Below are 11,132 nucleotides of genomic sequence, written 5' to 3'. Positions count from 1 at the left end.
GCATACATGTATACTTTGAGATGCCCTCCAGTCCATGTCCTGGAAAACAGGACTCCAAAGGAGGGAACAGGGGGAGATTGCCCATGAGGGGCTGCCTGTCAGGTCCTGTTGGGGAGGGTGGCTTTTCCTCCAACTTCCTTTGCGTTTTGTTCCTGCTGAAGTATGTGTTTTCACTAGTTCGCCAGTCTTTTCTATCCCCACCCAGGGCCAGGTCCCACCCCAGGTGTCAAGACTTGCTTCCAGAAGGGCCAAATCTCCATGAGGTGATAACAAAAAGGGCAAATTTGCCAACTCTGGGGGTAGCGGGATGGGGTGAGGGTTGGGGTCCTGGGCAGTGGCCGGAGGGGTGGGTGGTGACTGGTACTGAGCGCATGAGGGCCTCCACGGGTGGGCAGTATGGCTGGGCTGTGGGAGGGGAGGAGAGACGGGCCATCAGAAATCCCAGAGCGGGGAACTGGGAAGCTCTCCTGGACCCTCTGAGGTCTAGTTGGGCTTTGGAACAGGTGTTGAGCGCCTTCCATGGAAAAGCCCATCTCCCTGGCTTGTCACTGACTTTTCATCCCAGGAAGAGTCAAGGGCTCAAGGAAGCAAACGCACGTGGCCGGGCTCAGCCCTGTCCTTAAGCCTGGGCACAGGTTTAGTCCTCCCTCCCTGCCTCCTCTCCTCCCCTCTGCGGTCGCATCACTTCCCCATCTAGACAACCCAATGCTAGCCTGGCACGAAGGTCTCCCGTTTCCCTCTCACAACTCTGCCTCCTGTTGTTCCCTGGTAACCTTTGCCAGCTCCTCCCAAGGCTCCGACCCACCCCACTCTCTTAGTCTGTAACTCCTGTTTCTCTGGCTTGTGGGGGGAAGAGTCCCCGGAAGCCTCCCCCAACCCTAGAAACATCCCCCCAAATGGCCAATGATGAACTCACCTGTCAGCATTCCTCCCCCAGACAGTACCAACCCCTTAGGTGGGCCCCTCATCCCTCTTGTTCTTCATATGAGCCAGAGCCATGAGTTAATCTCTTAGTCCACACTCACCTCCTCCAGGAAACCTCCCCGACTTACAGCCCCCTTTGTGCCTTCTGGCTCCTCATCAGTGTAGGGATTCCTGACCCCGTGTGGCCCTCAGCTGTCACTAAGATTTGTCCCAAAAGCTCAGAGCAGGTGGTAAGGTGAGTTGGCGGGGGGTGGGGCACTCTCCTAATGCAATGGAAGAAGAGACCTGGCCAGCTGGGAGGGAAAGGAGGAAGGTCTAGCTCCCCACTTTCCCCTTCACTCTCCACCTTCTGTATCCCTTGACCATGAGGTTGAACATTCACTGAACCACAGCCCTTCCCTAAAATGGTCCTGGGAGAGAGTGAAACAGATCAGGACCCTTTTCTCTGGGACAGGACCCTCCCTGTGGGATTCCTTGGAGGTGAGGTCCCACCTCTGGGAGCCCCCCAGACCTTAAAGGTGTGCATACAGGCCCAAACAGGGGCCTGTGAGAATGGTCAGGGTCACAGTGACACCTGCTGGGGCTTCTAGGAACAGCAGCTGGAGAGATGCTGACAATGAATGCTGAGGTGGGGGAGGGCAATTAAGAACACCTCACCCCTGATCTTGAAATTTACCTCAGATATTAAACCCTCATCCTCTTTCCAGGGGAGAAGCACAGGAAGGAACAGGGGCCATTGGAATTCCAACTGGGGCTCCCAGGGACAGGAGCTGCATTTCTTTGAACTGGTGGTGTTTTTTGTACTTCGTTTACGGTCTGTTTTCTAGGGATGTAACCAGAAGGAAGTCTGACATTGTTCTTTGCATTTCTATGGGAAATGGAGTTTTAAGGGCAAAGAACAAGTACACTCTCTGTATATCTTTGTGTTGTATTGCACTGACAAGAGAAAGACAAGTATGTAATATTGCAAATGTCCATAATTTAAAAACGGTCCAGGTGACCATGGTAATGTCAACTTCTGAAGACATTGGAAGGAATAAATAAGATCAGAAAATGAATTAGCACAGTTCCTGACACCTGATAATACTCAGTATGTTGGGGGTGATTCGTTGATAAAATGAAACCCATGGTGGAGAGAGCCATCGGCCTCCCCGGCGAGCCAGCCTGAAAGCGAGCAGCATTGCCCAGGGTCACAGAGTGGTGTCTTGGTTGGAAGCCTCCATCTAAGGCACAGGTGTGCTGCTCAGTAATTCCCTGGAATAAATACAAAGCCAGATGTAGAAATAAAGAAATCCAGGCAGAAGGATTTCAGATTGTAAAGTAACCCTTCACTTCAGGAAAAACCCAGTCCAGGACTTTTGAAAGTATTTCATACATCATTTTTCTTTCTTTCTTTCACTCTCTCACCCCTTTACTTGGATAATCAAACTGCAGTGATGGGGGTAGAGAGGTTACCTACCCACGGAGCCAATGCTGATGTTCTTCCTTTGGCAGAGTTTGGAGTATAAATGATAAAGTATTTAGAGAGGGTGCTGGGACCGATGGTGGGGACTCAGCCGTCCTGGGGCGTTAATATGTTTCCCGTCTAACCCTCACGAAGGCCCCATGTGAGAGCTGACACTGCTCTCACTTCCCAAATGAAAGACTTGTGGCCCAGGGAGGCCGTGTCACCTCGCCAAGGTCACAGTCCTAGTCAGTGCTGGAACAGGGATGTGAACCCAGAGCCACCTCATTCAGAATCCAGGGGATGAGGGGTGACTCCAAAGGGCCAAGGTGGGGTTCACAGGAAGGTGGTGGGGTCCTCACTGGGAACACACATGGGGGGAGGTTTGGAGGAATAGCTAATGGTCAGTGAGATTGTTTCCCCCTCACAGGGCAGAGGACTGACCTGCTATCCGCCAGTAGGGCTGACATACACAACTGTGCATGTTGTGCATTGCAAAAGCTACCACATCAGAGGGCACCCTTTTAGCACAGGCATATTTGTAGTGACTGTTTTCTGACCGTTGGAAGTCAAGGGCCTGGAAGCGGACAGATCTGTGTCTAAGTCGCTCAGAGGGGCTGTGTGTGTGGGCACTGCCCTGCCAGCCTCTTCCATGTGTACCTCACATCTTCCTCCAGACCGGCACCCGAGAGAGTGAGCAGGTATGGGGGCAACTCCAGGCCACAGCCTGGAAGTGGAGGAACCTTGCACATTTCCTGCTCCATCTCCTTTCTCCCAGCTGTCGTCAGAGGGACAACAGGGAACAAAAGCCTTCAGTGTACCACTGGTCCTGCTGGTTCCTCCCAGAGATAGCTTGCTGAAGATTCCGGGTTTTGCTTCCTCCTGGAGCAGGACCCTGTAACTGAGGGTGGGGGAGGGGGAGGGAAGGAGGGAGAGGAGAGGAGAGGAAGAGCCTGGAGCCCAATGGGTAAGTGGAATGGAAGATGCAGAGCAGGGGTTGGCCCCTTCCCCGGCTACATCTCAGGTTCATTTTTCAAAATTACACCATAGGTCATTTGGGGAAGCCCTTCTCCCAATGCCATCACAGTTGAGTTTGAGAACCCTGAGACTGTTTCCTGGAGCAGTATTGCGTGTAACAAGCATGTGAGTATACCAAGCTTCAAGCAGGGGCAGTCTGTATAAATCTGGGTGTACCAAACATAATAATTTGGCATGCAGCTCTGTGTAGGTACAGGGGATTATTCACCACATAAAACAGTTCACAAGAGTTGTTTCCTTTTCTGTTGAATGTCGAATGAATTTTCATCAAGTCTCAAATATTATTATTAATTATAACAGTGCTTATCGAACACTTATTTTATTGGACATGTAAATACGTTTGTGGCCCTGCTTCACAGCACATATTCTGCCCCTATGACCACAGCCAACCGGACCCTCGGACGGCCAGCCCACAGCTGGCCAATAGCGTTTGATGCAGATGCCACCAGGTGCCAAAGCTGAATGGCCATGACACAGTGAGGGTGTCAGGGCAGTCATGACGGCCACGTGCAGACTGTAAGCTCTAAGTAGCAGGAACTAGGAGTTCATGGAAGCAGAAGCAGATAGGCATGTTCAGAAAGAATATAGTCACCCTATAGAAACCAGCACAAAGAGGGGAATGAGCAAGGCAGACCAGGTACCTGAAAGCCACGTTGGGGGGAGCATAAGCGATAGTGTGGCTTGATTATTCCGTCGTTCTGCCTTTTCTGTTCTCTAACATCCTCCTTTCCTTTGATCTTTTCATAGTCACTGCGCAGCCCCTACCCTGATGCTGCTCCTGAGGTGGGGGTAAGGAGGGTGAGGGCGGGAAGGTTCACATTTGGGAAAGAGGGTACCAAATAGGAGAGGGATGAGGCCTCCAGTTTGAGCCTCCCGGGAAGTCTGACTAATCAACCTTGCCAATTATTGAGCACCTGCTGTGTTCCAGGCACATTTTATACATGATCTCAATTACTCCTCACAACCAGCCCAAAGAGCTTTATTCCTATTTTACAGTTGGGGAAACCGAGGCTCTGAGAGATTTTAAGTGACTTGCCCAAAGTCACCCGCTAGGAAGGAAAGCCGCCAAGCTAGCATAGGCATCCTGGCTGACAAGGGCCAGAGAAACTCTGCTGGGCTGCTTTGCAGTGGGAAGAAGAAAAAGTCATCCATCAGTATTCAATATGGAGTGAGAGTTCAGCTCTGTTCCAGGCACATCTGGGGGTGGGAAGGAGCTAGGTTGGTGAGTAGAAAAGCCAAAAGAAAGAGTCCCCTCTATGGTCCCCAAGATCCTGCCAACAGGCCGACAAAGCCGTATCCTGGAATTATAAGCCATTTAAACTTGTGTTCCCCGGAGGCAACAGGGCTTCATAGATGAAAGCACTCCGGGGCTACAGTGAGGGAGGGTTCCTAGAGGAGATGGCCTTGTGAGGCGGTAGGGACTGAAGAGGAAAGGAGGAATGGGGGCTGGCCGTGTGCAGGGAGGGAGGGAGGGGCCCTCTGGGCTCAGGAATGCGGGGTAGGAAGGGAGGGGAGGCAAATGGAGGACTCTGCAGTGTGAGGCTGGAGGACTGGGAGATTCACATTCCCGCTGGTCGCTGAGAGCCCTTTTCTAAACTTCGGTGTTTGCTGTCTGACAAATGAAGGGTCCGGGGTGACTCTGGGCCCTTCATGCTCTACTCTGGGGGTGGGGGGATAATGGCTGGGGGTGTCTGTAGTCTCCCAGAGAACAGAACCTCTAGCGCGGAGCCTCCTCCTCCACACAAGCAGCGGCACCGGTCACCAGCAGGGGGCGCTCCTGCAGAAGGCTGGCTGCCGCGGCTGCCCTCGGCATAGTATGTCTGGCCAGGGTGTCGGACAGGGTCCTCCCTTCTCCGTCCCTCCCAGCCTGCTCAAGTCACTTGCCTTCCCTCACCGCCCCTTACCACCCTACATTCTAAAATTAGCTGTCTGGAAGGGTCCTGGAATCCAGGTTCTTGGGTAAGTCAGTTTGCTTTTTTGTGCCTCGGTTTCCCCATGAGCTAACTGGGTTGTGTGAGGAAGACATAGGCTGTTGGGGGAAGGACTTTCACATCCCGCTATCTTTCCCAGGGAGGGGACATTGCTTCTACCTCCCACTAGGGAGAGCTAGAGCCCCCTTCACCCTGCCCCACAGCCCTTATAGCTTGCTTAAACATATTGAAAGTCCTTTTATGCAAAGGTGGGAATCATTTCTGGATTCCATATGGCACCTGGCACAGTGAGTGATTCTCAGAAGGTAGCTGTGGAATGATTGGTTTTCTGAAATTATCTGGACTCTTCTGAATCACAATGGAAGGTGCCCACGTTCACCCTCACATTTCTCACCACTGTTCCAAGGAAGACAGACAGTGAGTGTTATATCCGTTTTACGGATGAGGAAACCGAGGTCACAGAGGATACCAGGAACAAGGTTAAATTAGGATCCGGGGTTCTCTCCATTCAACCAGAGGGGTCCCATCCCATTGTAGTGAGCGATCCTTATTGGAGACATGTGGTATTGCAGCCAGGTCCTAGCAGATACTGAATGCTCCTCTGTCATGGGGAGGAAGGTAGTAGGCACATCCAGGAGTGCTAAGGAGAGGGGTGATAGGTAGACCCTGACATTGGAGCTGGGAGTGAAAATGAGATTCCAGAGTCAATAACACAGAGTGGTAAGGTTCAGCAAGTCTCAATGACATTTCCTAAAGTCCCCAACACCCTTTTCAATCTACTTCTCACTCCAAAGTTGAACCCACTATAGCAAAGGAATGCTCTGTAGGGTTATCCCTTAGAATTATAATGACAACCACTGGGGAAACTTGATTCCTTATCAAACATTTGGGTGGCAAATTAGGATGGACTGTGCCATTTAGTCAAGTGAAGAAAGAAAAACAAACAAACAAAAAAATAATCGGTGCAAGATCCAGCTCAACTATCACTGCCTCTTGGTATTGCCCTAGACACACCTTCCCTGGAATGATAGATGGATTGTCCTCTCGCCTGGGTTCGCATCTCACTTGGTACTTTCTTTTCTTTACTGCAGCGCAGTGACGAAACATGCTTCTGCGGCTAGTTCACTGGGTTCTAATCCCAGTTCCAAGTTTACTAACTGGCCAGTTACTTCTCTGTGCCTGAGTTTCTTCATCCATAAAATGTGGTGAGGATTAGATGAGTTAATATTCCTATAGGACTTAGAACAATGCTTGGCCAATTAGTCAATAAGTAACTTACACCTACATATTAGGTTGTTGCAAAAGTAATTGCGGTTTAAAAGGTTAAAAATAATTGCAAAAACTGCAATTACTTTTGCACCAATCTAATAGAAATGTCAAAATGCTGTATGTACTTACAGTATTTCCCCGGAAATAACACCTAACCGGAAAATAAACCCTAGCATGATTTTTCAGGATGACATCCCCTGTACATAAGCCCTAATGTGTCTTTTGGAGCAAAAATTAATATAAGACTGGTCTTATTTTCAGGGAAACACTGTATTTGCATGTCTTTCCCAACAAACTGTGTGCTCCTCAAGGATAGGACCTGGTTTAATCATCTCCTACTCCAAGGACTTAGCACCAGATGCTCAATCAAAGTTTGTTAAATTGAATATTATATAATCATACTTTATATGAAATGAAAATTTTGCAGTAAAATAGAGTTAGTCACTTCTTTCTTTCTTTTTTTTAAGGAGTCAACCCTGAGCTTACTGTTTCCCAGAGATAAATCAAGGTTTGAGTCTCTCCCTAGTTTAAAGAAAGACCTCTGGCTGGGCCACTAGAGTCCCACACTGAGTTCACGAAAACATGCTCTGGCCCATCTGTCTACTAGTCCAGATTTTGTCAATGAACACTTCCTGCAAACTTCTCATACTTGTGGTTGTGAAAATGCGAAATGGAGGAAATGATCTGTGATGGCCGCCTCCTCCAACCACGCAGGGGACTGCTTTCCTCCAAGCACCGGTTGCATTCTGAATTTCACGATGGGATCCCTTTCCTCTCAGCCTTCCTTTTCAGAGAGCAAGAAGTTACTCCGAGGAAAGCAAACTCAAATGATGTTGAGAATGCCTCTGTTTAGAGTTGAGTCTTTAGAATGTTATTTATAGTAAATTCTGGATTATTCTTCATTTCTGTTTCCCAAGAAAGTTTTTCCTGCCTTCTTCCTTCCTTCGTTTTTCTTTCTTTTAAGCCGCATTAGTAGCTGTGCCTTGCGTGGAACACCTCTCTGTCGTGAAACATCCCAGTACAGATTTTTTTGTTGGCGTTTGACCATGGAGGGGAAGACCCTATAGGGGAGTCACAATAACACGCTGCTCGGTACTGTCTACGCGGTCATCTCACCGTGTTCTAATGCTTCTGGAAGTGGGAACCCAGGCCTGGGATATTCACGGTGAACCCCAGGGCCCAGGCAGCGTACAGACATGTATGCCCCTTGACATTTGTGAGTCTACATATGGGGACAATGAAGCAGGCTATTAAAAATTGGGATTGTCCATTCAGATTGCTATCTGTCTACCTACCACTGCCTAACCACCCACCTACCTACTCGACCAAACTGGACGGCTCAGAACACTCCGCCCAGTTCCAACCATGCTAGTACAGAGGGCTCAACATCTTGTCACTTATGAAGATGATAAGACCAAGGGCAAGAATTGTAGCAGTGTTTATTCATTCATTAATTGAAATATTTAATGATTAGTTCACTTTGGGTTAAAGCTCAGTTCCACTAGGGGACAAGGCAGGGGATATAAAAGAAACAGGGGCCAGGGTTTTGGTCTTTGAGAAATCTGCAATCTATACATAGCAGGGGTGGCTGACACCCCCAAACTCAAGGAGAGTGTGCATTAATGTAGCCACTGGCACAAAATTAAGCTATGCCAAAGAAGTCTCTAGGGCCAAGGTGGTGAGTGAGTAGAGCCAGGAGTGGTCAGTCAAGGCAGGCTTCCAGGAGGGAGTGGTACACCACAGCAGGAAACCTGCTGGCCTTGGCAATGGAAGCATGGCTGGGTGGGGGGATGCTAAAGGATATTCCTCTGCATTCATCCTTGACTAAGCTCAGATGCTGCTGTATCAAGAGCTGGAGAAGGGCCTCAGGCAGGTAAGGGGCAAAGGAGGGACATACCATCCTCCACAAAATGTAACCTCCACTCCGAGAGTAATTCTGGAGGAAGGCGAGGAAGGGAGGAAGGAACAGAGGCAATAAGGTCTTAAATTAGAATTTCCATGGGTGGGGGGAGCTCTGCCATTACAGAAGCAAGCTCCACAAGAGAGGATAGGGGCCCTTCCTATAGAAGCATGGATAGATGGGTACCATAGCACGACATCCAAGACTATTTCTCCGGCCTCCCTCCCAGAGAGCTTTTCTGCCAGTGCTTAAAGTTCCATCATTAGAGATTTGTTCCCTCCCCCTTTTAAGGAAATTTTTTCACTATAAATGTTAAACATGCTTGTAATAGAAAATTTGGAAAATCCAAAAAAATACCCACCATTTTTTATTCATTCTGCCAACCTCCAGGGCACTCACTTTTAAAACATTTTGGTGTCTTTGCCATCTTTTTTTGGTTGTTTTCAAGCATAGCCATGAGTGTCCTGCATGTGGGATTCTGTAACCCACTTTCCCCAGTCAGTTAGCTTTTAGTTCTATTTCGCCCTGACATTCTGAAGACATCAAGTTCCCAACCACCAAGTGCCAGTAAATTCCATGACATTTAAGAAGTTACTCACCTTTCTGGAATTCAGTGTCCTGTCTATAACAGTGGGGACAGTGACAGGGCACGGATCCAAATAATGCAAGTGGGAGTCAAGTCCAATTCAAATGTGGAGGGAGGGGTAGGATGGATGGGAGTGGTCAGAACAGAACTAGTCACACTGAGGCAGCAGCGAAGGCTGGGTCATGGGGATGGGGGAAGGACAGGCAGAGGGACAGGTGAGCACATCCACGCCAGTCCTGTCAGGCCTTCCCAGGACCAGATTTCCTGAGCAGCCTTTGGCCTGGGCACTGGTGCCTTCCCTCAGAGCTGCTCAGGCATCTCCTGCTCCACTTCCTGTTGGGCTGGGTCCATTTCCAGTGCAGGTGTGAGGGTGATTAGAGGGAGATAGCCAGCCTGGAATTCTTTGCTTCCACTAGCTCAAGGTCTAGTGGTAAGCTCTGGGGATTTTGTGATTGCCAGGCTCTGCTTAGGACCTGGGCTTGGCTGGGGTTTGGAGTTGTGGGAGACCTGGCATGGTTCCTGAGGGTTTGCTTCAGGCAGGGTGGCTGGGTCTGGGGGTAGAATGGGGGTGGAGGGGCTGGACGTGTCTGGAGACACCCTGGAGTTGGCATTGATGTAGCCATTGCTAACCTTTCAGCCGTGCATTTGTAACTCTAAAGCGTGTGTGTGTGTGTGTGTGTGTGTGTGTGTATGTGTGTGTGTACCCGAAGAGGGAGGGGAGGACTCCATCCCCTTGTGGCTGCCTTGGGCTGGTTGATGGAGACAGGTAGCTGCATGTGAATGTCTAAGAATGCTTCTTTTGCATACCTGTGTGAACGTGTGGGTCCGGGAGCAGCTGTGGGGCTGCCTAGGAATTTAGCTATCCATGGGGGAGGTGTGGGGGTGTCTGTGTGTCACTGAATGCCTGGGCTTGTGTTGTAGAGTGTCAAAGTGTGTGTGTGTGTGTGTGTGTATGTGTGTAATGGAGCATGTGTCTGAGTGTGGGAAGGGGTGCTTTCATGAGCATGCATTGTGTCAGTATGACACTTTCTACTCCTGCAGCCCCATAAAAAGGCCACAGACCAAGGTTATAAGCTGGTAACAACATGTATTTCTTGAGCACCTACTATGTGTTGGGCCCTGTGCCAGGCTCTGGATATACAGAGAGAAATAAAACTCAGGCCTGCCCTTGAGGAGCTCAGAGGGCAGAGGGGCAGTTGGGAGCCACAAACCACTTATGGCACAGGCTCCAAGTCTGAGAGCCACCCCTCATGTCCTTCCTCAGGGATCCCACAATACCACAGTTGCAGAGATGATCTGTTTTCACTGCCAACTCCCCACGTTCGCTTGAGGGTCAGCACTTATCTGGTACACGATGTTCCATAAGGATGAATTATGCAAAGGTTATGTGAGTTGGGCTCCGCCTGGGTGGCTCCCGGCCAGCCACAGCCCATCAAGAGCCACATCCAGTGTCAATCACTCTGGAGCTGGGCTCAACTCCTGCTTCCACTATTTACAGCTGGGTCACACACACCAGCTACTTAAGCTTTCTGATCCTCAGTTTGCTCATCTGTGCAATAGGGATAATGATTGCCTAACCTCAAAGGAAGCATGAGGCTTCAGTGAGACCATGTGGTGGGTGAGGGACACACATATACACAGAGCTTGATGCATGGCGGCAACAGCAGTTGCCACCTGGGCAGTTCCGTGAAGCCCTGTTGACCAAGAAAGCCGAAGCACAATTCGGAAGCCTCCATGGGCAAGCTGGATGTCTCCCCAGCAGGCAGAGAGCAGCCTGGTTCTAACATCAGGAGGACGGAGCCCAAGGGCGGGGTCCATGCCATTGGCTGATGGGGGCTCAAGAACATCCATCTGGATATTTTCTAAATGGATCTCAGTGGGCAACCATTGCCGTCTTCATTGACTCCGGTACTTCCTCCAACTTCTTTGCATCACAGCCTTAACCATCAGATGTCAACATGTAACTTGTATGTAATGTTGAAAATGTGTCATTTTGGGAGAATGTGCTCCCCCTCACCCTTCACCTTTTGGCAGACGCAT

Source organism: Rhinolophus sinicus, chromosome 12 (assembly GCF_057876585.1).
Source record: "Rhinolophus sinicus isolate RSI-liver-muscle chromosome 12, RSI-T2T, whole genome shotgun sequence".
NCBI classification, from domain to species: Eukaryota; Metazoa; Chordata; class Mammalia; order Chiroptera; family Rhinolophidae; genus Rhinolophus; species Rhinolophus sinicus.
The sequence above is the reverse complement of the archived record's forward strand: the minus strand, read 5'-3'. Positions refer to the sequence as shown.